This window comes from Arachis hypogaea, chromosome 16 (assembly GCF_003086295.3).
Source record: "Arachis hypogaea cultivar Tifrunner chromosome 16, arahy.Tifrunner.gnm2.J5K5, whole genome shotgun sequence".
Lineage (NCBI taxonomy): Eukaryota > Viridiplantae > Streptophyta > Magnoliopsida > Fabales > Fabaceae > Arachis > Arachis hypogaea.
In genome coordinates, this window is record NC_092051.1 from 130837687 (window position 1) to 130864544 (window position 26858).

At 38.7% G+C, this 26858-nt stretch overlaps 1 non-coding gene across 1 annotated transcript; it reads left to right on the plus strand.

Moving 5' to 3' along the window:
• Nucleotides 1–19960: 19960 nt before the first annotated feature.
• On the plus strand, nt 19961–20068 carry LOC112761567 (small nucleolar RNA R71). Its single transcript, XR_003181956.1, has one exon. It is a non-coding gene; the product is annotated as a small nucleolar RNA R71 (small nucleolar RNA).
• The last annotated feature ends 6790 nt before the right edge of the window (nt 20069–26858 follow it).

Genomic DNA, 26858 nt, shown 5'->3' on the forward strand with positions numbered 1-26858 from the left:
TAAAAGGTCAAAGAGAATGTCAGCAAAGTACCACCACAAATATAAAAATAAATAGTTTAAAAAAGAGGGGACCCACAGGCCGGGCCCCCATATAGTCACAATCAATTTTTTCAAAGAACATCACCACAGAGCCAAGAGGAGTAGTCGGAGTACCACTAGAGTCAGGAAGAGTAGTCGGAGCGCCATCAGGACCAGGAAGAGTAGTCGGAGCGCCATCAGGACCAGGAAGAGAAGTGTCCATAGGAGAAGGAGTGGAGGTTCCCGGAGCCTTCGAGGAACTCGGAGCATCCTTTGGTCGGGGAGGAGACTCCATTATCCTCTGCCCCCGAGTCTTCAAATCTAACTCGGTGACATATTGGGGAGAGGGAGGAGAGACTATAGCCCCGTTAATAACGACCTTGTCAGGATCCAAGGGAGAGAGATCCAGGTCGGGAGCAAGAACTCTGACCTATTCTTTAAAGATCCTCCATGCTTCCTCGGCCCCGTCAGCAATGGAGTCCTTCAACTCGGTATAGGCCTCCCGAGCTCTCATCAAATCCTTCTTCACCACCACGAGGTCCTCGAACAAGCTCGAATAACTCGCCTGCGCCTTCAGCCTCATGCCCTCCTCCATGTTACACTGAGCCTGCAACTTACTTTCCCTCTCCTGAAGGCCATCCCTTTCCTCCTTCAATTCAGCGACCTCCTCCCTCAACCCTCTCTCCTGCCCCTGATATAAGAGAAGTCTCCCCTCCAACTCTTCAACCCTCGAGGATGAACCCAGAGAGCTAAGAGGAGTCTTCTCAAAAATATCAAGAAACCTTGTGCACACCCCCACCGCCCTGATACTCTCCTGAGCCAGAATTGTAAGGTGGTTTCGAACAGAAACATCATCTATACCTATACGGGTATGAGGATAGATGTACTTTCGAATGAATTCAGGCGCATCCACCTTGGCCTCACCCTCAAAAGAAGAGCCAGACTCTAAGGTCTTGCGCTTCTTCTTCTGGCTCAGGGGAAGATCGGGGAGGAGGGGACGGCAGAGAAGAAGCGAAGGATGAAATGACAATGGGTTGAGTAGGGGTCCCCAAATTGCGAAAAGAGAGGGGAGGGGAAGGAAGGGAAGAACTAGCCGCCCTAGCGCCACCGACCCTGGCGCGGACCTCGCCTTGGCCTCCTGAACTCGCTGGTAAGACTCCTTGGAATTCTTCTTCGCCATCTCTGTAAAAAAAATGAGGTAGTTAAAATCGGAAAAACAAGACAGTAAAAACAAGTCGGAAACAAGGCTAAATAAAAGACTACCTAGTTGTGTCTGGACAAAGGTCGGCGACCCCTGGAGAAATTTTTTGGTATCCAGATAGGGGCCCTCCCCCATACTTCTCGGAGGAAGCCCACAATGGCCGCCTCCACCTCATCCAAATCCTCCAAACTATATTTCTCACAGTGGGAGGCCTCCAACCAATACAGAGGGAAGCGAGGGGAAAGATTCTCATCCAGAAAAAAGAGGTGGTGACCCTCTACGGCTTGAACTTTGAAAAAGTAATTTTTGAAGTCATGGAAGGATTCATTGAAAAGGGTGAAGACTCTCCGACCTTGTATAGCTCGGAAAGACACCCACTGCTGCTTGTTGTTTTGCCCACTAAAGGGCTTGGTCATGTGGAAAAGGAAAAAGAAAATCCTCAAAGAAGTCGGAAAGTCTAAAGCATGGCTGATGAACTGGTAAATTTTTAGGAAACCCCAGGAATTGGGGTGAAGTTGGGTAGGAGCAACACGGCAGTGACGTAAAACAGCGATCTCGAAATTAGAAAAAGGAAGAAAAACGCCCAGGCGAGTGATCATACTCTCATACATATAGAAGAAATGAAGGGCTGCCTCAGAAGTCCTCCCGAAATAAACCCGGTCTTCCGGACCCGGGGCAAGCAATTCATACTTTGGCTCATTCTCATCAGAGGCGCAGAGCCGGTGATGAGTGCAAAGGTTGGTGATAAAATCGGTATCAACCAAAGGTTCTTCCCCTAGAATCGTAACATCGATCCACTGAGTAAGAATTTCTATGGAAGACATTTTTCCTAAAAAAGATTAGTGAAACCTACAAAGAAAAAAAGGAAAAGAATAAAAAACAGGATCTATAAGGGGCCTGGAATCAAACAGAAGCCTACAAGCCAACTCCTATCTCTAAAATAAAAGCATGCAAACAGAAGCACTTTATAAAAAGAGAAGAGGAGAGAAACTAACCTTTGCCTGGAAAAAGGATAGGGAAAGATGAATGCCTTCAAACAAAAATTCCCTCCGAACAGATGAAGAAGAAGTTGAAAATTTGCAAAAACGAAACAACGAAAAAGAGGGAAAGTATTTATAAACATGTTAGGGGCATAATGGTAAAATGGAAGCAGTCATTAATGGGTGCACCGTTACCAAGGTAATTATTCCCTACGTATAGATACACAAACCTCTAACGGACGCGACGTTTGATTAGACGCGATTGTGAAAATTCAAAAGTCACGAAAAGTCACGTCGGTTCCAAGCGATCACATCGGTTCCTCTACAGTCGGCCACAACCCCGAGTAGAATACTCGAACCCAAGTCTTGAAAGAAATTAGGCTCGAGTAGGGGCACTGTTCATACCGTGGCCCAATGCTGAGACCCAGGTCCAAACAAAAGGCCCGATCCAAAGAATTGAGCCTTACCCCAACGCCGACCTTCATCCTGCGAAGTCGGTTCTTGCCACGACTTGCTCTAAAGAAGTCGGGAACGAAGATTAGCTGGCAGATAAACACTCATTCAAATGAGTAACTGCCCCTAAAATCTCTCTACCCACTTCCAAGAGCCATATCCCAACTTCCCTAAGATAAATGGACGGTTATTTCTCCTTAAATGGTGGAACTACTCCAACGGTGGTTATGGGTTCACCACTATAAATACACTGACACTCCTCAGATATCACTAAGCCCAATACTCTCCAGACCTGTTTTGCTCACATGCTAATTTAAGCATCGGAGTGTCCTTGCAGGTACCACCCCCCATTCTTTCACACGCAAGTCGGACGAAGGCCCTGTATCGCAAACTTGCTCAAAGGCTTCATTTTTCAGATGATTGGGTCAACCAAACCAATTCAACCCAATAATCTCTGGTTATCTATCGTAACAACATATTTAATGTTAAGTATTTTTGTCGCATTTTTAAATTATTTAAAAAAACTTTTGTCAATCAAAAATTTAAATATATTTTTGTTAACGACAAAATTATTTGAATATAATTTTTGTGGTTTACGGTGTACCCAATAAAAAAAACGAAAATGAAAAGCTTCTAAAAATGGCATCATTCTGCAACAAGCCGTCTACGCTTTCGGAGAAGAAAAGCTTCACAACATAATACGAGCTCGAGGATGTGATAGATACTTAGATTGGCTACTTCATTGAGCTTTCAACTTAAGATTTTTTATTTTTATAAATTAAATACATATAGTAATTATTGAAATAAATAATTTTAAAAATATTTATCGAAATAAATATCTTTTCCTTATCTCGTCTATACTGAAAACGAGATAATTTTGCATGTATTTAGTTCTCAGTGTAAACGAGATAAGAGGAAAGTATATAACAATATAAATGAGATATATGTATTTTTTTAAAAAAAATTAAAAATAATAAAAAATATTAATAATATCAATAATCCAAATTTTTAGCATGTAATTAGTACATAAAAAATTAGTAGAAAAGATTAAAATGGATATGTTTGATAAATTAGTATTCAAAAAGATTGATGGATAGTGGGAAGAGAATTGAAATGGTTATCTCTTACGTTATCTTCCACTGTCTACGTGTGCGATAACCATTTCAATTTTCTTTGCACTATCCCATCAATCTTTCTTAACAATTGGCAAACGGTTATTTTTATTTTTCAAATTTAAATCAATTCAATTAGATCATAATTTAATCTAAAATTTTTTAAAATAGATATATTTGATCAATTAGTACTCAAAAAGAGTATATAAAAAATTTTAAATTAAATTATGATTCAATTGGATTGATTTAAATTTAAAAAATAAAAAGGTTAACGAGGATAGTGGGAAGAGAATTGAAATAGTTATCTGTCACGTTATCTCCCACCATCCACGTGGAAGATAACCATTTCTATTCTCTTCCCACTATCCCATCAACCTTTTTGAGCACTAATTGATCAAATTTATTCATTTTAATCTCTTCTACCTACCTTTTTATGTACTAATTGCCTGTTAAAATTTTAAATTATTGATATTATTAATATTTTTTATTATTTTTAAATTTAAAAAAAATACATATATCTCGTTTACAGTGTAAACGATATCTTGTTTATACTGTCAACGAGATATACACGTATTACATATTTCTCTTATCTCGTTTACACTATAAACGAAATATATGCAAAATTATCTCATTTACAGTCTAAACGAGATAAGAGAGGTTGGTAAATATTTTTTAAATTATTTATTTCGGTAATTATTATAATTAATTTATTTATTAAAATAAAAACCCTTCAACTTATGACAATATGGATAATAGGAAAGAATAATGAATCTCTAATTGACAAATGACTCTTTCACGTTACACATGAGTTAAAAGGAAGTCTAGAAGAAAAAAATAAAGTGCTGCTAAGAAATTCCAAGTGTTAATCGTTTTAGATCTCAGATTTATATCTTTTACTTTGTAAAATCCAATATTTTTTTAGACGAGTATTTTTTAGTTGTTTGTAATCTAAGTTTATACTTATATATCTTATACTAGGTTACTAATTAAACACATTCTTTAATTGTAATTATAAAGTGTTGCTAACTTGAACTAATAATTTTTATATAGATTTTTGTTAGGTATGAAGTGAACATATTTGAAAATTATATTTGAAGAAGTGATGAACAAAAATATATATATGACTATTTAATATATAGTCCATGCACGGATTATATATATATATATATATATATATATATATATATATATATTCTAAAGTGTATTTTTTATGTATTGATAATGTCATGAGACAATATTATTAATACAAGCGTAATGCAATGTATATTGATGATTTAATTTAACCATCTTTTACATGACATGGATTATTATCCTTACATGAGCTATTCTAAATTATTTTGTTTTGATCGATTTAAAAATTGGCAAATATGATTGTTACATTAGTACAAAAAATAATATTGACGGTAATAATCTCAAATGGCATAGTCTTCCCATACTCAATTAAGAGGTTGCGGGTTTGAGTCTTTTGTCTTTGGTAAAAAAAATTATTTTATAAGTCTCTATAATTTTATCGAAATTTTAATTAGATTTTTATAATTTTTTTAATTGAGTTTTTATACTATTTTTTTTAATTTAGTCCCTGCCTTAACAAACACGTTTGAAATAATAAAATATTTTGTTAAAAAATAAATATTCTTACTATTAGGGTACAAGACCTAATTGAGGACACCTTCATATTTCCAAAATACTAAAGGAACCATTGGCATTTTGTTCCAAAGTCAGAGAATTCTAGCCCTAAATTCTTCTTGGAGCTCCCGACGAGTCCATCACTTTGTCCCGTTGATGAGCGGATAATTTATGCGCTTTTTGGTATTGTTTTTAGTATGTTTTTAGTATATTTTAGTTAGTTTTTATTATGTTTTTATTAGTTTTTAAATAAAAATCACAATTCAGGACTTTACTATGAGTTTGTGTGTTTTTCTGTGATCTCAGGTATTTTCTGGCTGAAATTGAGGGACTTGAGCAAAAATCTGATTCAGAGGCTGAAAAAGGACTGCAGATACTGTTGGATTCTGACCTTCCTGCACTCGAAGTGGATTTTCTGGATCTATAGAAGCCCAATTGGCGCGTTCTCAATTGCGTTGGAAAGTAGACATCCTGGGCTTTCCAGCAATATATAATAGTTCATACTTTGCCCAAGATTTGATAGTCCAAACCGGCATTCCAAGTCAGCATAGAAACTCTGGCGTCAAAACGCCAGAACTGGCATGAAAGCTGGAGTTAAACGCCCAAACTGGCACAAAAGCTGGCATTTAACTCCAAGAAAAGTCTCTAAACGTGAAAGCTTCAATACTCAGCCCAAGCACACACCAAGTGGGCCCGAAAATGGATTCTGCATCATTTATTCATTTCTGTAAACCCTAGGTTATTAGTTTTCTACAAATAGGACCTTTTACTATTGTATAAAAAAAACACGATCTTTGGACGCTTAGTCCTGAGACCTTTGAGGCTGGCCATTTGGCCATGCTTAGAATATTTTCACTTATGTATTTTCAACGGTGGAGTTTCTACACACCATAGATTAAGGTGTGGAGCTCTGCTGTTCTTCATGAATTAATGCAAAGTACTACTGTTTTTCTATTCAATTCATGCCTACTTCTTCTCTAAGATATACACTCGTTCTTCAACTTGATGAATGTGATGATTTGTGACATTCATCACCATTCTCACCTATGAACGCGTGCCTGACAACCACTTCCGTTCTACATGCAAACAAGCTTGAATGTGTATCTCTTGGGTTTCTAATCTAAGATTAGAATTTTCGTGGTATAGGCTAGAATTATTGGCGGCCATTCCTGAGATCCGGAAAGTCTAAACCTTGTCTGTGGTATTCCGAGTAGGATCTGGGAAGGGATGATTGTGACGAGCTTCAAACTCGCGAGTGTTGGGCGTAGTGACAGACGCAAAAGGATCAATGGATCCTACTCCAACATGATCGAGAACCAACAGATGATTAGCCGTGCGGTGACAGCGCATTTTGAACAATTTCACTGAGAGGACGGGAAGTAGCCGTTGACAATGGTGATGCCCAACATAAAGCTTGCCATGGAAAAGAGTATGAATGATTGGAAGAAGGCAATAGGAAAGCAGAGGTTCAGAAGGAACAAAGCATCTCCATACGCTTATCTGAAATTCCTACCAATGAATTACATAAGTATCTCTATCTTTATTTTATGTTTTATTCATATTTTAATTATCAATTCTCCATAACCATTTGAATCCGCCTGACTGAGATTTATAAGATGACCATAGCTTGCTTCAGCCGACAATCTCCGTGGGATCGACCCTTACTCACGTAAGGTTTATTACTTGGACGATCCAGTGCACTTGCTGGTTAGTTATGTGAAGTTGTGAAAAAGAACTAAGATTATGAACGTGCGTATTAAGTTTTTAGCGCCGTTACCAAGGAATGAACAATCACGATTTCGTGAACCAAGTTTTTGGCGCCGTTGCCGGGGATTGTTCGAGCTTGGACAACTAACGGTTCATCTTGTTGCTTAGATTAGGTAATTTTATTTTATGTTTAAGTTTTTTACTTTTTATTTTCGAAAAAAATTTTCAAGAATACAAAAATATTTCTATTCTGTTCTTCAGTATTTTTAAGAATGAATTCTAGAGTTTCATGATGATTTGTTGAAGTCTGGCTGGCTGTAAAGCCATGTCTAATCTTTTGGACCGAGGTTTTAACTTATCATCACAAGAGCTTGATGATTTCTATCAATCTTGCTGTTGAAAGTAATGATCTGCTAAAGCTTGGCTGGCCATTGGCCATATCTAGTGTTTTGAACCGAAGCTTTCACTGAAAGCTTGGCTGGCTAGTAAGCCATGTCTAATTCCTGGACTGGAGTTTTAGACTAACATTGCATGATTCCTGGAATTCTCATTAAGAATTTTGAAGTCCTTTTTCTCTTTTTCCATATAATTTTAGAAAAATCACAAAAAAAATTTTATAAAATCATAAAAACCAAAAAAAAATTTTGTGTTTCTAGTTTAAGTCAAGTGTCAATTTTTAAGTTTGGTGTCAATTGCATGTCTTTATTCTTCTTGCATTTTTCGAATATATGCAATATGTTCTTCATTGATCTTCAAGTTGTTCTTGATGATTCCAGTACTCTGATCTTTAATTTCTCTTATTTTGTGTCTTTTGTTGTTTCTTACATGCATTTTTAAATTGTTATATTCCTTAGTATACAAACTTCTGAGTTTGGTGTCTTGCATGCATTGTTTATTTGATCTTAGTTGCATTTTTTATTGTTGTTTCTCATCATTAAAAATTCAAAAAAATTTTAAAATTGTGTCTTTTTAAGTCAATAACACATAGAGTTGAAGATTCAGAACATTCAGCAGAGGAATTACACAGAAAAAGCTGGGCGTTCAAAACGCCCAGTGAAGAAGAAAAACTGGCGTTTAAACGCCAGCCACGGTACCTGGCTGGGCGTTAAACGCCCAAAAAGGTAGCATTTTGGGCGTTAAACGCCAGAATGGATGCCATTCTGGGCGTTTAACGCCAGGAGGACACTAGAGAGAAGATTTTGTTTTTAATTCAAATCTTTTTCAAATTTTCATAATTTTTCAAAATCAAATTTTTTTCAAATCATATCTTTTCAATCATATCTTTTCAAAATCAATTTCTTTTCAATTTTTTTATTTATTACTATTTTCGAAAATCCTTGCTACAATTAATGATTTAATTCAAAATTTTCAAGTTATTACTTGCCTATTAAGAAAGGATCATGTCTTTTAATTCTAGAATCATATCTTTTAATTTCTTGTTGGTCAAGTAATCAACTTTAATTTTAAAAACTTTCTTCTTTTAAATTTGATTCTCAATCATATCTTCTCAATCATGTCTTTTCAATCACATCTTTTTCAAAATTAAGTTTCAATCATATCTTTTTGATTTCTAATTTCAAAATCTTTTTCAAAAATCACTTAATTTCTTTCCCAATCTTAGTTTTCGAAAATCATTTACCAAATTTTCAAAATTGCTCTTAATTATTTCAAAATCTTTTTACTTTATTCTTAAAATTTCTTCCCCTCTTTCCACATCCTTCTATTTATGGACTAACACTCCTCCTCATTGTACAATTCGAACTCTATCCCTCTTGATAAGTTCGAATTCTTTCTTCTCTACCTTCTCCTTCTATTCTTCTTTACCTCTGACACCTCAAGGAATCTCTATACTGTTACATAGAGGATTCCATATTTTCTTCTCCTCTCTTTTCATATGAGCAGGAGCAAGGACAAAGGCATTCTTGTTGAAACTGATCCTGAACCTGAAAGGACCTTGAAGAGAAAGCTAAGAGAAGCTAAAGCACAACTCTCTGTAGAGGACCTAACAGAACTTTTCAAACAAGAAGAAGCCATGGCAGACGAAAACAACAACAATGCCAACAATGCAAGGAAGGTGCTTGGTGACTTTACTGCACCTACTCCTGACTTCTGTGGGAGAAGCATCTCAATCCCTGCCATTGGAGCAAACAACTTTGAGCTTAAGCCTCAATTAGTTTCTCTGATGCAACAGAATTGCAAGTTTCATGGACTTTCATTAGAAGATCCTCATCAGTTTTTAGCTGAATTCTTGCAAATTTGTGACACTGTCAAGACCAATGGGGTTGATCCCGAGGTCTACAAGCTTATGCTCTTTCCCTTTGCTGTAAGAGACAGAGCTAGAACATGGTTGGATTCACAACCTAAAGAAAGCCTGAACTCTTGGGAAAAGCTAGTCAATGCCTTCTTGGCAAAGTTCTTTCCACCTCAAAAATTGAGCAAGCTTAGAGTGGAAGTCCAAACCTTCAGATAGAAGGAAGGTGAATCCCTCTATGAAGCCTGGAAAAGATACAAGCAAATGATCAGAAGGTGTCCTTCTGACATGCTTTCATAATGGAGCATCATAGGTATTTTCTATGATGGTCTATCTGAACTGTCCAAGATGTCATTGGACAGCTCTGCTGAAGGATCTCTTCATCTGAAGAAGACACCTGCAGAAGCTCAGGACCTCATTGAAATGGTCGCAAATAACCAATTCATGTACACCTCTGAAAGGAATCTTGTGAATAATGGGACAAGTCAGAAGAAATGAGTTCTTGAGATTGATACTCTGAATGCCATATTGGCTCAAAACAAAATATTGACTCAGCAAGTCAATATGATTTCTCAGAGTCTGTCTGGAATGCAAGCCGCAACAGTCAGTACCAAAGAAGCTTCATCTGAAGAAGAAGCTTATGATCCTGAGAATCCAGCAATGGAAGAGGTGAATTACATGGGAGAACCCTATGGAAACACCTATAACCTTTCATGGAGAAATCATCCAAATCTCTCATGGAAGGACCAACAAAGGCCTCAACAAGGCTTCAACAACAGTAATGGTGGAAGAAATAGGTTTAGCAATGGCAAACCTTTTCCATCATCTTCTCAGCAACAGACAGAGAATTCTAAGCAGAGCCACTCTGACTTAGCATCTGTAGTCTCTGATCTAATTAAAACCACTCAAAGTTTCATGACTGAAACAAGATCCTCCATTAGAAATTTGGAGGCACAAGTGGGTCAGCTGAGTAAGAAAGTTACTGAACTCTCTCCTAGTACTCTTCCAAGCAATATAGAAGAGAATCCAAAAGGAGAGTGCAAGGCCATCAACATAACCCACACGGCTGAACCTGGAAGAGGCAGTGATCCCCACTGAGGAAGACCTCAATGGATGTCCACTGGCCTCCAAGGAGTTCCCTAATGAGGAACAATGGGAATCTGAGGCTCACACTGAGACCATAGAGATTCCATTGAATTTACTTTTGCCATTCATGAGCTCTGATGAGTATTCTTCCTCTGAAGAGGAAGAAGCTGTTACTGAAGAAAAAGTTGCTAAGTATCTTGGAGCAATCATGAAGCTAAATGCCAAGCTATTTGGTAATGAGACTTGTGAGGATGAACCCCCCTTGCTCCCCAAAGAACTGGATGACTTGACTAGGCAAAAATTACCTCTTAAGAGACAAGATCCTGGAAAGTTCTCAATACCTTGTACCATAGGCACCATGACCTTTGAGAAGGCTCTGTGTGACCTAGGGTCAAGCATAAACCTCATGCCATTCTCTGTAACGGAGAAGCTAGGAATCCTTGAGGTACAAGCTACAAGAATCTCACTAGAGATGGCAGACAATTCAAGAAAATAGGCTTATAGACTTGTAGAGGATGTCTTAGTAAAGGTTGAAGGCCACTACATCCCTGCTGATTTCATAATCCTAGACACTGGGAAGTGTATGGATGAATCCATCATCCTTGGCAGACCCTTCCTAGCCACAGCAAGAGCTGTGATTGATGTTAACAGAGGAGAATTGGTCCTTCAAGTGAATGAGGACTTCCTTGTGTTTAAAGCTCAAGGATCTCCCTCTGTAACCATGGAGAGGAAGCATGAAAAGCTTATCTAAATGCAGAGTGGTGCACGAAATTGTGATCTCAGGCAACGGCGCCAGAAACTCTGTACGCACGTCTTAATAAATCATTTTTCATTCACAACTTTGATACAACTAACCAGCAAGTGCACTGGGTCGTCCAAGTAATAAACCTTACGTGAGTAAGGGTCGATCCCACGGAGATTGTTAGTATGAAGCAGGCTATGGTCACCTTGTAAATCTCAGTCAGGCGGATATCAAATAGTTATGGAGTTTTCGAACATAAATAATAAATAGATAGAAAATAAGGATAGAAACACTTATGTATATCATTGGTGAGAATTTTAAATAGGTGTATAGAGATGCTTTCGTTCCTCTGAACCTCTGCTTTCCTGCTGTCTTCATCCAATCAGTCTTACTCCTTTCCATGGCTGGCTTTATGTAAGGGCATCACCGTTGTCAATGGCTACATCCCATCCTCTTGTGAAAATGGTCCAAATGCTTTGTCACAGCATGGCTAATCATCTGAGGTTCTCGATCATACTAGAATAGGATTCACCCTCCTTTTGCGTCTGTCACTACGCCCAGCACTCGCGAGTTTGAAGCTCGTCACAGTCATTCAATCCCAGAGTCCTACTTGGAATACCACAGACAAGGTTTAGACTTTTCAGACTCTCATGAATGCCGCCATCAATCTAGCTTATACCACGAAGATTCTGATTAAGAGATCCAAGAGATACTCATTCAATCTAAGGTGGAACGGAAGTGGTTGTCAGGCACGCGTTCGTGGGGGAATGATGATGATTGTCACATTCATCACATTCAGGTTGAAGTGCGAATGAATATCTTAGAAGCGGAATAAGTTGAATTGAATAGAAAAATAGTAGTACTTTGCATTAATCTTTGAGGAACAGCAGAGCTCCACACCTTAATCTATGGAGTGTAGAAACTCTACCGTTGAAAATACATAAGTGAAAGGTCCAGGCATGGCCGAATGGCCAGCCCCCAAAACGTGATCAAAGGATCATAAGATAATCCAAAGATGTCTAATATAGTAGTAAAAAGTCCTATTTATACTAAACTAGTTACTATGGTTTACAGAAGTAAGTAATTGATGCATAAATCTACTTCCGGGGCCCACTTGATGTGTGCTGGGCTGAGCTTGAGTGTTACACGTGTAGAGGTCAATCTTGGAGTTGAACGCCAGGTTGTAACGTATTTCTGGCGTTCAACTCTGGTTTGTGACGTGTTTCTGGCGTTTAACTCCAGACAGCAGCGTAGAACTGGCGTTCAACGCCCTTTTACGTCGTCTAAACTCGGCCAAAGTATGGACTATTATACATTGCTGGAAAGCCCTGGATGTCTACTTTCCAACGCAATTGGAAACGCACCATGTCGAGTTCTGTAGCTCCAGAAAATCCACTTTGAGTGCAGGGAGGTCAGAATCCAACAGCATCAGCAGTCCTTCTTCAACCTCTGAATCTGATTTTTGCTCAAGTCCCTCAATTTCAGCCAAAAAATACCTGAAATCACAGAAAAACACACAAACTCATAGTAAAGTCTAGAAATGTGAATTTAACATAAAAACTAATGAAAACATCCCTAAAAGTAACTATATTCTACTAAAAACATACCAAAAACAATGCCAAAAAGCGTATAAATTATCCGCTCATCACAGAGTCAAACAAAATCCCCACATTCAAACTCTAAGTTTGGTGTTGGGAGGCCACAACCAAACTCTAAGTTTGGTGTTGAGAGGCCATCATCATGCTCTGAGTATCTGTGAGGCTCCATGAGAGCCCACTGTCAAGTTATTGACATTAAAGAAGCGCTTGTTGGGAGGCAACCCAATTTTACTTATCTATGTTAAATTTCTATTTTTCATTGTTATTTTATGTTTTCTATAGATTGATGATCATGTGAAGTCACAAAAACAATTGAAAAAGCAAGAACAAACTGAAAAACAGAATGAAAAAAATAGCACACCCTGGAGGAGAAGCCTACTGGCGTTTAACGCCAGAAATGGGCACCAGACTGGCGTTTAAGGCCAGAAAAGGGCAAGAAGCTGGCGTTAAACGCCAGAAAGGGGCAGTAACCTGGCGTTTAATGCCAGGATTGGCAGCAAAGGGCGTTTTGCAAGCCTAATTGGTGCAGGGATGAAAAATCCTTGACACCTCAGGATCTGTGGACCCCACAGGATCCCTACCAACCTCAACTCACTCTCTCTCTTCTTCACACTTTTTCATAATACTCTTCCCCAAATACCCTTCACCAATCACCTCAATACCTCTTTCCCAAAAAACCCCTCACCTATCAAATCCTACCCTCTTCTCCATAAACCCTTCACCAATCCACATTCATCCATCATAAACCCCACCTACCTCACCATTCAAATTTAAACCACTTTCCCTCCCAAACCCACCCATACATGGCCGAACATTACCCTCTCCCCGCTCCTATATAAACCAATCTTCACCCCTTCATTTTCACACATCTTAAACACTACTTCTCCCCCTTGGCCGACACACTAACCCCCCTCCATCTCCTCTATTTCTTCTTCCTCTACACTCTTCCTTCTTCTTTTGCTCAAGGACGAGCAAACCTTCTAAGTTTGGTGTGGTAAAAGCGTTACTTTTTGTTTTTCCATAACCATTTATGGCACCTAAGGCCGGAGAAACCTCTAGAAAGAGGAAAGGAAAGGCAAAAGCTTCCACCTCCGAGTCATGGGAGATGGAGAGATTCATCTCAAGGGTGCATCAAGACACTTCTATAAAGTTGTGGCCAAAAGGAAGGTGATCCCTGAGGTCCCTTTCAAGCTCAAAAAGGGTGAATATCCAGAGATCCGACATGAGATTCGAAGAAGAGGTTGGAAAGTTCTCACCAACCCCATTCAACAAGTCGGAATCTTAATGGTTCAAGAGTTCTATGCCAATGCATGGATCACCAAGAACCATGATCAAAGTGTGAACCCGGACCCAAAGAATTGGCTTACAATGGTTCGGGGGAAATACTTAGATTTCAGTCCGGAAAATGTAAGGTTGGCATTCAACTTGCCCATGATGCAAGGAGATGCACATCCCTACACTAGAAGGGTCAACTTTGATCAAAGGTTGGACCAAGTCCTCATAGACATTTGTGAAGAGGGCGCTCAATGGAAGAAAGATTCAAGAGGGAAGCCGGTTCAACTAAGAAGGCATGACTTCAAGCCCGTGGCTAGGGGATGGTTGGAGTTCATCCAACGCTCAATCATTCCCACTAGTAATCGGTCTGAAGTTACTGTAGACCGGGCTATCATGATCCATAGCATCATGATTGGAGAGGAAGTAGAAGTTCATGAGGTTATACCCCTAGAACTCTACAAGGTGGCGGACAAGTCTTCTACTTTGGCAAGGTTAGCCTTCCCTCATCTCATTTGTCATCTCTGCAATTCAGCTGGAATTGATATAGAGGAAGACATCCTCATTAATGAGGACAAGCCCATTACTAAGAAAAGGATGGAGAAAACAAGATATCTCACTCATGGACAAGAACATGAGGAAACTCCTCATCATGAAATCCTTGAGATGCCTCAAGGGATGCAATTTCCTCTACAAAATTATTGGGAGCAAATCAACACCTCCCTAGGAGAATTAAGTTTCAATATGGGACAACTAAGGGTGGAGCACCAAGAGCATTCCATCCTCCTTCATGAAATTAAAGAAGATCAAAGAGTCATGAGAGAGGAGCAACAAAGGCAAGGAAGAGACATTGAGGAGCTCAAGCACTCCATAAGATCTTCAAGAGGAAGAACAAGCCGCCATCACTAAGGTGGACCCGTTCTTTAATTTCCTTGTTCTTTATTTTCTGTTTTTCGAATTTTTATGCTTTATGTTTATTTATGTTTGTGTCTTATTACATGATCACTAATGTCTAAGTGTCTATGCCTTAAAGCTATGAATATGAATCCATCACCTTTCTTAAATGAAAAATGTTTTTAATTGAAAAAGAAAAAGAAGTACATGAATTTCGAATTTTAAAACAGATTAATTGTTTTGATGTGGTGGCAATACTTTTTGTCCTTCTGAATGAATGCTTGAACAGTGCATATTTTTGAATTTGTTGTTCATGAATGTTAAAATTGTTGACACTTAAAAGAATGAGGAAAAAGGAGAAATGCTAGTTGATGATTTGAAAAATCATAAAAATAATTCTTGAAGCAAGAAAAAGTAGTGACAAGTTTGCAGAAAAAAAGAGGCAAAAAAAAAGAAAAAAAATAATTGGGTGAACCTTTTCAGTTTGTGACTCAGCTTTGCTAAAGTCCCCAATTAGAGGTGTCCAGGGTTCTTAAGCACACTCTTTTTTTTGCTTTGGACCTTGACTTTAACCGCTCAGTCTCAAGTTTTCACTTGACACCTTCACGCCACAAGCACATGGTTAGGGACAGCTTGGTTTAGCCACTCAGGCCAGGATTTTATTCCTTTAGGCCCTCCTATCCACTGATGCTCAAAGCCTTGTGATCCTTTTTATTTACCCTTGCCTTTTGGTTTTAAGGGTTATTGGCTTTTTTTTTCCGCCTATAATTTTTTTTTCTTCTTTTTTTTTCTGCAAGCTTTGTTCTTTGCTGCTTTTTCTTGCTTCAAGAATCATTTTTATGATTTTTCAGATTATCAAATAACATGTCTCCTTGTCATCATTCTTTCAAGAGCCAACATATTTAACATTCTTAAACAACAACTTCAAAAGACATATGCACTGTTCAAGCATTCATTCAGAAAACAAGAAGCATTGTCACCACATCAATATAATTAAACTAAGTTCAAGGATAAATTCGAAACTCATGTACTTCTTGTTCTTTTGAATTAAAACATTTTTCATTTAAGAGAGGTGATGGATTCATAGGACATTCATAACTTTAAGACAAAGTTACTAAATACTAATGATCATGTAATGAAGACACAAACATGGATAAGCACTTAACATAGAGAAAACGAAAAACAGAGAATAAGAACAAGGAATGAGTCCACCTTAGTGATGGTGGCGTTTCCTTCTTGAGGAACCAATGATGTCCTTGAGCTCTTCTATGTCTCTTCCTTGTCTTTGTTGCTCCTCCCTCATTGCTTTTTGATCTTCTCTTATTTCATGAAGGATGATGGAGTGCTCTTGATGTTCCACCCTTAGTTGTCCCATGTTGGAACTTAATTCTCCTAGGGAGGTGTTGATTTGCTCCCAATAGTTTTGTGGAGGAAGATGCATTTGAGGCATCTCCGGAATCTCATGGTGATGAGCTTCATGCGTCTCTTGAGATCCATGAATGGGTTCTCTTGCTTGCTCCATCCTTTTCTTAGTGATGGGCTTTTCTTCCTCAATGGGAATGTCTCCTTCTATGAAAGCTTCAACTGAGTAACATAGATGGCAAATAAGATGAGGAAAAGCTAGCCTTGCCATGGGGGAGGACTTTTCGGCTATTTTGTAGAGTTCAAGGGAGATGACTTCATGAACTTCTACTTCCTCTCCAATCATGATGCTATGGATCATGATGGCCCGATCCACAGTAATTTCAGATCGGTTGCTAGTGGGAATGATGGAGCGTTGGATGAACTCTAACCATCCTCTAGCCACAGGCTTGAGGTCCAATCTTCTTAGTTGAACCGGCTTGCCTTTGGAGTCAATCTTCCATTGAGCTCCTTCCACACATATGTCCATGAGGACTTGGTCCAACCTTTGATTAAAGTTGACCCTTCTAGTGTAGGGGCGTGCATCTCCTTGCATCATAGGCAAGTTAAATGCCAACCTCACATTTTCCGGACTAAAATCTAAGTATTTCCCCCGAACCATGGTGAGATAATTCTTTGGGTCCGGGTTCTTACTTTGATCATGGTTCCTAGTGATCCATGCATTGGCATAGAACTCTTGAACCATTAGGATACCGACTTGTTGGATGGGTTTTGTTAGAACTTCCCTACCTCTTCTTTGGATTTCATGTCGGATCTCTGGATACTCATTCTTCTTGAGCTTGAAAGGGACCTCGGGGATCACCTTCTTCTTGGCCACAACATCATAGAAGTGGTCTTGATGAGCTTTGGAGATGAATCTTTCCATCTCCCATGACTCGGAGGTGGAAGCTTTTGTCTTCTCTTTCCCTTTTCTAGAGGATTCTCCAGTCTTGGGTGCCATCAATGGTAATGGAAAAACAAAAAGCTTATGCTTTTACCACACCAAACTTAGAATATTGCTCGCCCTCGAGCAAGAAAAGAAAGAGTAGATGAAGAAGAAGAAGAAATAGAGGAGAGGGATAAGGGGTTGTGTTTCGGCCAAGAAGAGAAGAGAGGGTTGTGTTGTGTGAAAATGAAGAAGAATGGAGGGGTTTATATAGTGGGGGAGAGGGTGTTAGGTTCGGCCATTTAGGGTGGGGTTGGGTGGGAAATTGATTTTGAATTTTGAAGGTAGGTGGAGTTTATGAGGTAGGTTTATGGGGAAGAGTGGATGGATGTGAGTGGTGAAGTGGTGATAGGGAAGAGAGATTGAGGTGATTGGTGAAGAGTTTTGGGGAAGAGTGTTTATGGGATTGTGTGAAAGAGGGGTGAAGAGAAGTGAGTGGAGGTAGGTGGGGATCCTGTAGGGTCCACAGATCCTGAGGTGTTCAAGGATTTACAACCTTGCACCAAATTAGGCATGCAAAATGCCCTTGCACACAACTCTGGGCGTTCAGCGCCAGATTGGTGCTTGTTTTGGGCGTTGAATGCCCATTTGTTGCCCATTTCTGGCGTTGAACGCCAAAACCATGCTTGTTCAGGGCGTTCAGCGCCAGCTCTTCTCCAGGGTGCAATTCTGGCGTTCAAACGCCCAGATGCTGCCCATTTTGGGCGTTCAGCGCCAGAACCATGCTCTGTTCTAGCATTGAACGCCAGCCAGATGCTTCTTACTGGCGTTTAAATGCCAGTAAGGTCTTCCTCCAGGGTGTGATTTTTCTTCTGCTGTTTTTGATTCTGTTTTCAATTTTTATATTTATTTTGTGACTCCACATGATCATGAACCTAATAAAACATGAAAGAACAAGAAAAATAAAATTAGATAAAAATTGGGTTGCCTCCCAACAAGCGCTTCTTTAATGTCAATAGCTTGACAGTGGGCTCTCATGGAGCCTCACAGATGTTCAGAGCATTGTTGAGACTTCCCAACACCAAACTTAGAGTTTGGATATGGGAGTTCAACACCAAACTTAGAGTTTGGTTGTGGCCTCCCAACACCAAACTTAGAGTTTGACTGTGGGGGCTCTGGTTGACTCTGTTTTGAGAGAAGCTTTTTATGCTTCCTCTTCATGTTTACAGAAGGGTAACCTTGAGTTGTAAACACAAGGGAGTCTTCATTCAATTGAAGGACTAATTCACCTCTGTCAACATCAATCACAGCTCTTGCTGTGGCTAGGAAAGGTCTTCCAAGGATGATGGATTCATCCTCATCCTTCCCAGTGTCTAGAACTATGAAATCAGCATGGATGTAAAGGCCTTCAACCTTTACTAACACGTCCTGTACTTGTCCATAAGCCTATTTTCTTGAATTGTCTGCCATCTCTAATGAGATTTTAGCAGCTTGCACCCCAAAGATTCCCAGTTTCTCTATTACAGAGAGGGGCATGAGGTTTATCCCTGAACCAAGGTCACACAGAGCCTTGTCAAAGATCATGTTGCCTATGGTACAAGGTATTACGAACTTTCCAGGATCCTGTTTCTTCTGAGGCAATCTCAGTTGATCCAGATCACTTAGTTCATTGGTGAATAAGGGAGGTTCATCTTCCCAAGTCTCAATACCAAATAATTTGGCATTCAGCTTCATGATTGCACCAAGAAACTTGGCAGCTTGCTCTTCAGTAACATCCTCATTCTCTTCAAAAGAGGAATACTCATCAGAGCTCATGAATGGTATAAGGAGGTTCAATGGAATCTCCATGGTCTCTAGATGAGTCTCAGATTCCTTTGGTTCCTCAGAGAGAAACTCCTTATTGATCACTGGACGTCCCAGGAGGTCTTCCTCCTTGGGATTCACATCCTCTCCTTCCCTTACAGGTTCACCCATGGTGATCAATTCAATGGCCTTGCACTCTCCTTTTGGATTTTCTTCTGTATTGCTTGGGAGAGTACTAGGAGGGATTTCAGTGATCCTTTTACTCAGCTGGCCTACTTGTGCTTCCAAATTTCTAATGGAAGACCTTGTTTCACTCATGAAACTTACAGTGGCCTTGGACAGATCAGAGACTAAGTTTGCTAAATTAGAGGTGTTTTGTCCAGAGTTCTTTGTCTGTTGCTGAGTGGATGATCGAAAAGGTTTACTACTGTTAAACCTATTTCTTCCACCATTATTAAAGCCTTGCTGAGGCTTTTGATCCTTCCATGAGAAATTTGGATGATTTCTCCATGATGGGTTATATGTGTTTCCATAAGGTTCACCCATATAATTTACCTCTGCTATTGCAGGGTTTTCAGGATCATAAGCTTCTTCTTCAAAAGATGCCTCTTGAGTACTGTTGGATGCAGCTTGCATTCCATTCAGACTCTGAGAAATCATATTGACTTGCTGAGTCAATATTTTGTTCTGAGCCAATATGGTATTCAGAGTATCAATTTCAAGAACTCCCTTCTTCATAGGCGTCCCATTACTCACAGGATTCCTCTTAGAAGTGTACATGAACTGGTTATTAGCAACCATGATAATGAGTTCTTGAGCTTCTGCAGGCATTTTCTTTAGGTGAATGGATCCACCTGCAGAAGTATCCAATGACATCTTAGCCAATTCAGATAGACCATCATAGAATATATCCAGGATGGTCCATTCTGAAAGCATGTCAGAAGGACACTTTTTGGTCAGTTGCTTGTATCTTTCCCAAGCTTCATAGAGGGATTCACCTTCTTTCTGTCTGAAGGTTTGAACATCCACTCTAAGCTTGCTCAGCTTTTGAGGAGGAAAGAACTTGGCTAAGAAAGCCTTGACCAGCTTATCCCAAGAGTTCAGGCTATCCTTAGGTTGAGAGTCCAACCATATTCTAGCTCTGTCTCTCACAGCAAAAGGGAAAAGCATGAGCCTGTAAGACTTCAGGATCTACTCCATTAGTCTTAACAATATCACAGATCTGCAAGAATTCAGTTAAGAACTGAAAAGGATCTTCAGATGGAAGTCCATGAAACTTGCAGTTCTGCTGCATCAGAGAAACTAATTGAGGTTTCAGCTCAAAATTATTTGCTCCAATGGCAGGAATGGAGATGCTTCTTCCATGTAAATTGGAATTAGGTACAGTAAAGTCACCAAGCATCCTCCTTGCATTATTATTATTTTCGGCTGCCATCTCCTCTTCTTGTTCGAAAATTTCTGAAAGGTTGTCTCTGGACTGTTGTATTTTAGGTTCTGGATCTGCTTCAACAAGAATATTCTTGTCTTTGCTCCTGCTCATATGAAAAAGAGGGACAGAAAAATAATAATAATAATAATAATAGGGATCCTTTTTACCACAGTATAGAGGTCCCTGTGTGAATAGAAGAAAAGAAGAAGAGAAAATCTGAACTCAGAGAGAGAGAGGGAGTTCGGATTTTTGGTGAGTGATGTGAGGAAGAGATGTTAGTAGATGAATAAATAAATAGAAGGAGATGAGAGAGAAGGAGAATTTTCGAAAATTATTTTTGAAAAAGAGTTAGTGATTTTCGAAAATAGTTTTTGAAAAAGGTTAGTAATTTTCGAAAATTAAAATCAAAAATTAAAATAATTAGTTAATTAAAAAGAAATTTTGAAAAAGGGGGAAGATATTTTCGAAAATTAGAGAGAGAGAGTTAGTTAGGTGGTTTTGAAAAAGATAAGAAACAAACAAAAAGTTAGTTAGTTAGTTGAAACAAATTTGAAAATCAATTTTTTTAAAAGATAAGAAGATAAGAAGTTAGAAAAGATATTTTGAAAATCAAATTTTTGAAAAAGATAAGATAAGAAGATATTTTTGAAAAGATATGATTGAAATTAGTTTTGAAAAAGATTTGATTTTTAAAATCACAATTAATGACTTGATTCACAAGAAATCACAAGATATGATTCTAGAACTCAAAGTTTGAATCTTTCTTAACAAGTAAGTAACAAACTTGAAATTTTTGAATCAAAACATTAATTGATGGTGTTATTTTCGAAACTTAGGAGATAAAGATAAGAAAAAGATTTTTGAAAAATATTTTTAAAATTTTCGAAAATGAATAAGAAAAATGAAAAAGATTTGATTTTTGAAAAAGATAAGATTTTTAAATTGAAAATTTGATTTGACTCATAAGAAACAACTATATTTTAAAAGTTTTTTGAAAAAGTCAACTCAAATTTTTGAATTTATGAGTGAAAAAAGGGAAAGATATTTTTTTTTATTTTTGAATTTTTAATGATGAGAGAGAAAAACACTAAAAATGCTCAATGCATGGAGATTTTAGATCAAAACAATGAATGCATGCAAGAATGCTATGAATGTCAAGATGAACACCAAGAACACTTTGAAGATCATGATGAACATCAAGAACATATTTTTGAAAAATTTTATATGCAAAGAAAACATGCAAGACACCAAACTTAGAAATCTTTAATGCTTAGACACTAAGATTTCAAGAATGCATATGAAAAACAAGAAAAGACACAAAACATGAAAACATCAAGATCAAACAAGAAGACTTACCAAGAACAACTTGAAGATCATGAAGAACACCATGAATGCATGAATTTTTCGAAAATTTTATGCAAATTTTAAAACATGCAATTGACACCAAACTTATAACATGACACATGACTCAAACAAGAAATACAAAATATTTTTTTGATTTTTATGATTTTATGATTTTTTTGTATTTTCTTTTAATTTTTTCGAAAATCATTTTGAAAAAAAGAAAAATAAGGATTCCAAAATTTTTAATATGAATTCCAGGAATCTTATGCTCTTTAAACTAAAGCTCCAATCAAAGGGTCAGGCATGGCTTAATAGCCAGCCAAGCTTTAGTATGTAACTCAGACATGACACGCCTGACATACCCTATCCAGAAGAATTAGACATGGCTTTACAGCCAGCCAGGCTTCAACATGCTTCATGAAACACTAGAATTCATTCTTAAAAATTCTGAAGAAAAATATATTTTTGAAAATATTTTTATTTTAAAAAAAAAAATTTTTTTTGAAAACAAAGGAGAAATTTTTGAAAGGTTTTTTTTTTGAAATTTTTTTTTTGAAAACTTTTTGAAAATAATAAGAAAATTACCCAATCTAAGCAACAAGATGAACCGTCAGTTGTTCAAACTCAAACAATCCCCGGCAACGGCGCCAAAAACTTGGTGCACGAAATTGTGATCTCAGGCAACGGCGCCAGAAACTCTGTACGCACGTCTTAATAAATCGTTTTTCATTCACAACTTCGATACAACTAACCAGCAAGTGCACTGGGTCGTCCAAGTAATAAACCTTACGTGAGTAAGGGTCGATCCCACGGAGATTGTTGGTATGAAGCAGGCTATGGTCACCTTGTAAATCTCAGTCAGGCGGATATCAAATAGTTATGGAGTTTTCGAACATAAATAATAAATAGATAGAAAATAAGGATAGAAACACTTATGTATATCATTGGTGAGAATTTCAGATACGTGTATAGAGATGCTTTCGTTCCTCTGAACCTCTGCTTTCCTGCTGTCTTCATCCAATCAGTCTTACTCCTTTCCATGGCTGGCTTTATGTAAGGGCATCACCGTTGTCAATGGCTACATCCCATCCTCTTGTGAAAATGGTCCAAATGCTCTGTCACAGCATGGCTAATCATCTGAGGTTCTCGATCATACTGGAATAGGATTCACCCTCCTTTTGCGTCTGTCACTACGCCCAGCACTCGCGAGTTTGAAGCTCGTCACAGTCATTCAATCCCAGAGTCCTACTCGAAATACCACAGACAAGGTTTAGACTTTCCGGACTCTCATGAATGCCGCCATCAATCTAGCTTATACCACGAAGATTCTGATTAAGAGATCCAAGAGATACTCATTCAATCTAAGGTGGAACGGAAGTGGTTGTCAGGCACGCGTTCGTGGGGGAATGATGATGATTGTCACATTCATCACATTCAGGTTGAAGTGCGAATGAATATCTTAGAAGCGGAATAAGTTGAATTGAATAGAAAAACAGTAGTACTTTGCATTAATCTTTGAGGAACAGCAGAGCTCCACACCTTAATCTATGGAGTGTAGAAACTCTACCGTTGAAAATACATAAGTGAAAGGTCCAGGCATGGCCGAATGGCCAGCCCCCAAAACGTGATCAAAGGATCATAAGATAATCCAAAGATGTCTAATACAGCAGTAAAAAGTCCTCTTTATACTAAACTAGTTACTAGGGTTTACAGAAGTAAGTAATTGATGCATAAATCCACTTCCGGGGCCCACTTGGTGTGTGCTTGGGCTGAGCTTGAGTGTTACACGTGTAGAGGTCAATCTTAGAGTTGAACGCCAGGTTGTAACGTATTTCTAGCGTTCAACTCTGGTTTGTGACGTGTTTCTGGCGTTTAACTCCAGACAGCAGCGTAGAACTGGCGTTCAACGCCCTTTTACGTCATCTAAACTCGGCCAAAGTATGGACTATTATACATTGCTGGAAAGCCCTGGATGTCTACTTTCCAACGCAATTGGAAGCGCACCATGTCGAGTTCTGTAGCTCCAAAAAATCCACTTTGAGTGCAGGGAGGTCAGAATCCAACAGCATCAGCAGTCCTTCTTCAACCTCTGAATCTGATTTTTGCTCAAGTCCCTCAATTTCAGCCAGAAAATACCTGAAATCACAGAAAACACACAAACTCATAGTAAAGTCCAGAAATGTGAATTTAACATAAAAACTAATGAAAACATCCCTAAAAGTAACTAGATTCTACTAAAAATATACCAAAAACAATGCCAAAAAGCGTATAAATTATCCGCTCATCACAGAGTCAAACAAAATTCCCACATTCAAAATCTAAGTTTGGTGTTGGGAGGCCACAAACAACTCTAAGTTTGGTGTTGAGAGGCCATCATCATGCTCTGAGTATCTGTGAGGCTCCATGAGAGCCCACTGTCAAGCTATTGACATTAAAGAAGCGCTTGTTGGGAGGCAACCCAATTTTACTTATCTATGTTAAATTTCTATTTTTCATTGTTATTTTATGTTTTCTATAGATTGATGATCATGTGAAGTCACAAAAACAATTGAAAAAGCAAGAACAAACTGAAAAACAGAATGAAAAAAATAGCACACCCTGGAGGAGAAGCCTACTGGCGTTTAAACGCCAGTAAGGGCAGCAGAATGGGCGTTAAATGCCCAGTCTGGCACCATTCTGGGAGTTTAACGCCAGAAATGGGCACCAGACTGGCGTTTAATGCCAGAAAAGGACAAGAAGTTGGCGTTAAACGCCAGAAAGGGGCAGTAACCTGGCGTTTAATGCCAGGATTGGCAGCAAAGGGCGTTTTGCAAGCCTAATTGGTGCAGGGATGAAAAATCTTTGACACCTCAGGATCTGTGGACCCCACAGGATCCCTACCAACCTCAACTCACTCTCTCTCTTCTTCACACTTTTTCATAATACTCTTCCCCAAATACCCTTCACCAATCACCTCAATACCTCTTCCCCAAAAAACCCCTTACCTATCAAATCCTACCCTCTTCTCCATAAACCCTTCACCAATCCACATCCATCCATCATAAATCCCACCTACCTCACCATTCAAATTTAAACCACTTTCCCTCCCAAACCCACCCATACATGGCCGAACATTACCCTCTCCCCGCTCCTATATAAACCAATCTTCACCCCTTCATTTTCACACATCTTAAACACTACTTCTCCCCCTTGGCCGACACACTAACCCCCCTCCATCTCCTCTATTTCTTCTTCCTCTACACTCTTCCTTCTTCTTTTGCTCGAGGACGAGCAAACCTTCTAAGTTTGGTGTGGTAAAAGCGTTGCTTTTTGTTTTTCCATAACCATTTATGGCACCTAAGGCCGGAAAAACCTCTAGCAAGTGGAAAGGAAAGGCAAAAGCTTCCACCTCCGAGTCATGGGAGATGGAGAGATTCATCTCAATGGTGCATCAAGACACTTCTATAAAGTTGTGGCCAAAAGGAAGGTGATCCCCGAGGTCCCTTTCAAGCTCAAAAAGGGTGAATATCCAGAGATCCGACATGAGATTCGAAGAAGAGGTTGGGAAGTTCTCACCAACCCCATTCAACAAGTCAGAATCTTAATGGTTCAAGAGTTCTATGCCAATGCATGGATCACCAAGAACCATGATCAAAGTGTGAACCCGGACCCAAAGAATTGGCTTACAATGGTTCGGGGAAAATACTTAGATTTCAGTCCAAAAAATGTAAGGTTGGCATTCAACTTGCCCATGATGCAAGGAAATGCACATCCCTACACTATAAGGGTCAACTTTGATCAAAGGTTGGAGCAAGTCCTCATAGACATTTGTGAAGAGGGCGCTCAATGGAAGAAAGATTCAAGAGGGAAGCCGGTTCAACTAAGAAGGCATGACTTCAAGCCCGTGGCTAGGGGATGGTTGGAGTTCATCCAACGCTCAATCATTCCCACTAGCAATCGGTCTGAAGTTACTATAGACCGGGCTATCATGATCCATAGCATCATGATTGGAGAGGAAGTAGAAGTTCATGAGGTTATATCCCTAGAACTCTACAAGGTGGCGGACAAGTCTTCTACTTTGGCAAGGTTAGCCTTCCCTCATCTCATTTGTCATCTCTGCAATTCAGCTGGAATTGATATAGAGGAAGACATCCTCATTAATGAGGACAAGCCCATTACTAAGAAAAGGATGGAGAAAACAAGATATCTCACTCATGGACAAGAACATGAGGAAACTCCTCATCATGAAATCCCTGAGATACCTCAAGGGATGCAATTTTCTCTACAAAATTATTGGAAGCAAATCAACACCTCCCTAGGAGAATTAAGTTTCAATATGGGACAACTAAGGTTGGAGCACCAAGAGCATTCCATCCTCCTTCATGAAATTAAAGAAGATCAAAGAGTCATGAGAGGGGAGCAACAAAGGCAAGGAAGAGACATTGAGGAGCTCAAGCACTCCATAAGATCTTCAAGAGGAAGAACAAGCCGCCATCACTAAGGTGGACCCGTTCTTTAATTTTCTTGTTCTTTATTTTCTGTTTTTCGAATTTTTATGCTTTATGTTTATTTATGTTTGTGTCTTATTACATGATCACTAGTGTCTAAGTGTCTATGCCTTAAAGCTATGAATATGAATCCATCACCTTTCTTAAATGAAAAATATTTTTAATTGAAAAAGAAAAAGAAGTACATGAATTTCGAATTTTAAAACAGATTAATTATTTTGATGTGGTGGCAATACTTTTTGTCCTTCTGAATGAATGCTTGAACAGTGCATATTTTTGAATTTGTTGTTCATGAATGTTAAAATTGTTGACACTTAAAAGAATGAGGAAAAAGGAGAAATGCTAGTTGATGATTTGAAAAATCATAAAAATGATTCTTGAAGCAAGAAAAAGTAGTGACAAGCTTGCAGAAAAAAAGAGGCAAAAAAAAAAAAGAAAAGAAAGAGAAAGAAAAAGCAAGCAGAAAAAGCCAATAGCCCTTTAAACCAAAAGGCAAGGGTAAAATAAAAAGGATCCAAGGCTTTGAGCATCAGTGGATAGGAGGGCCCACAGGAATAAAATCCTGGCC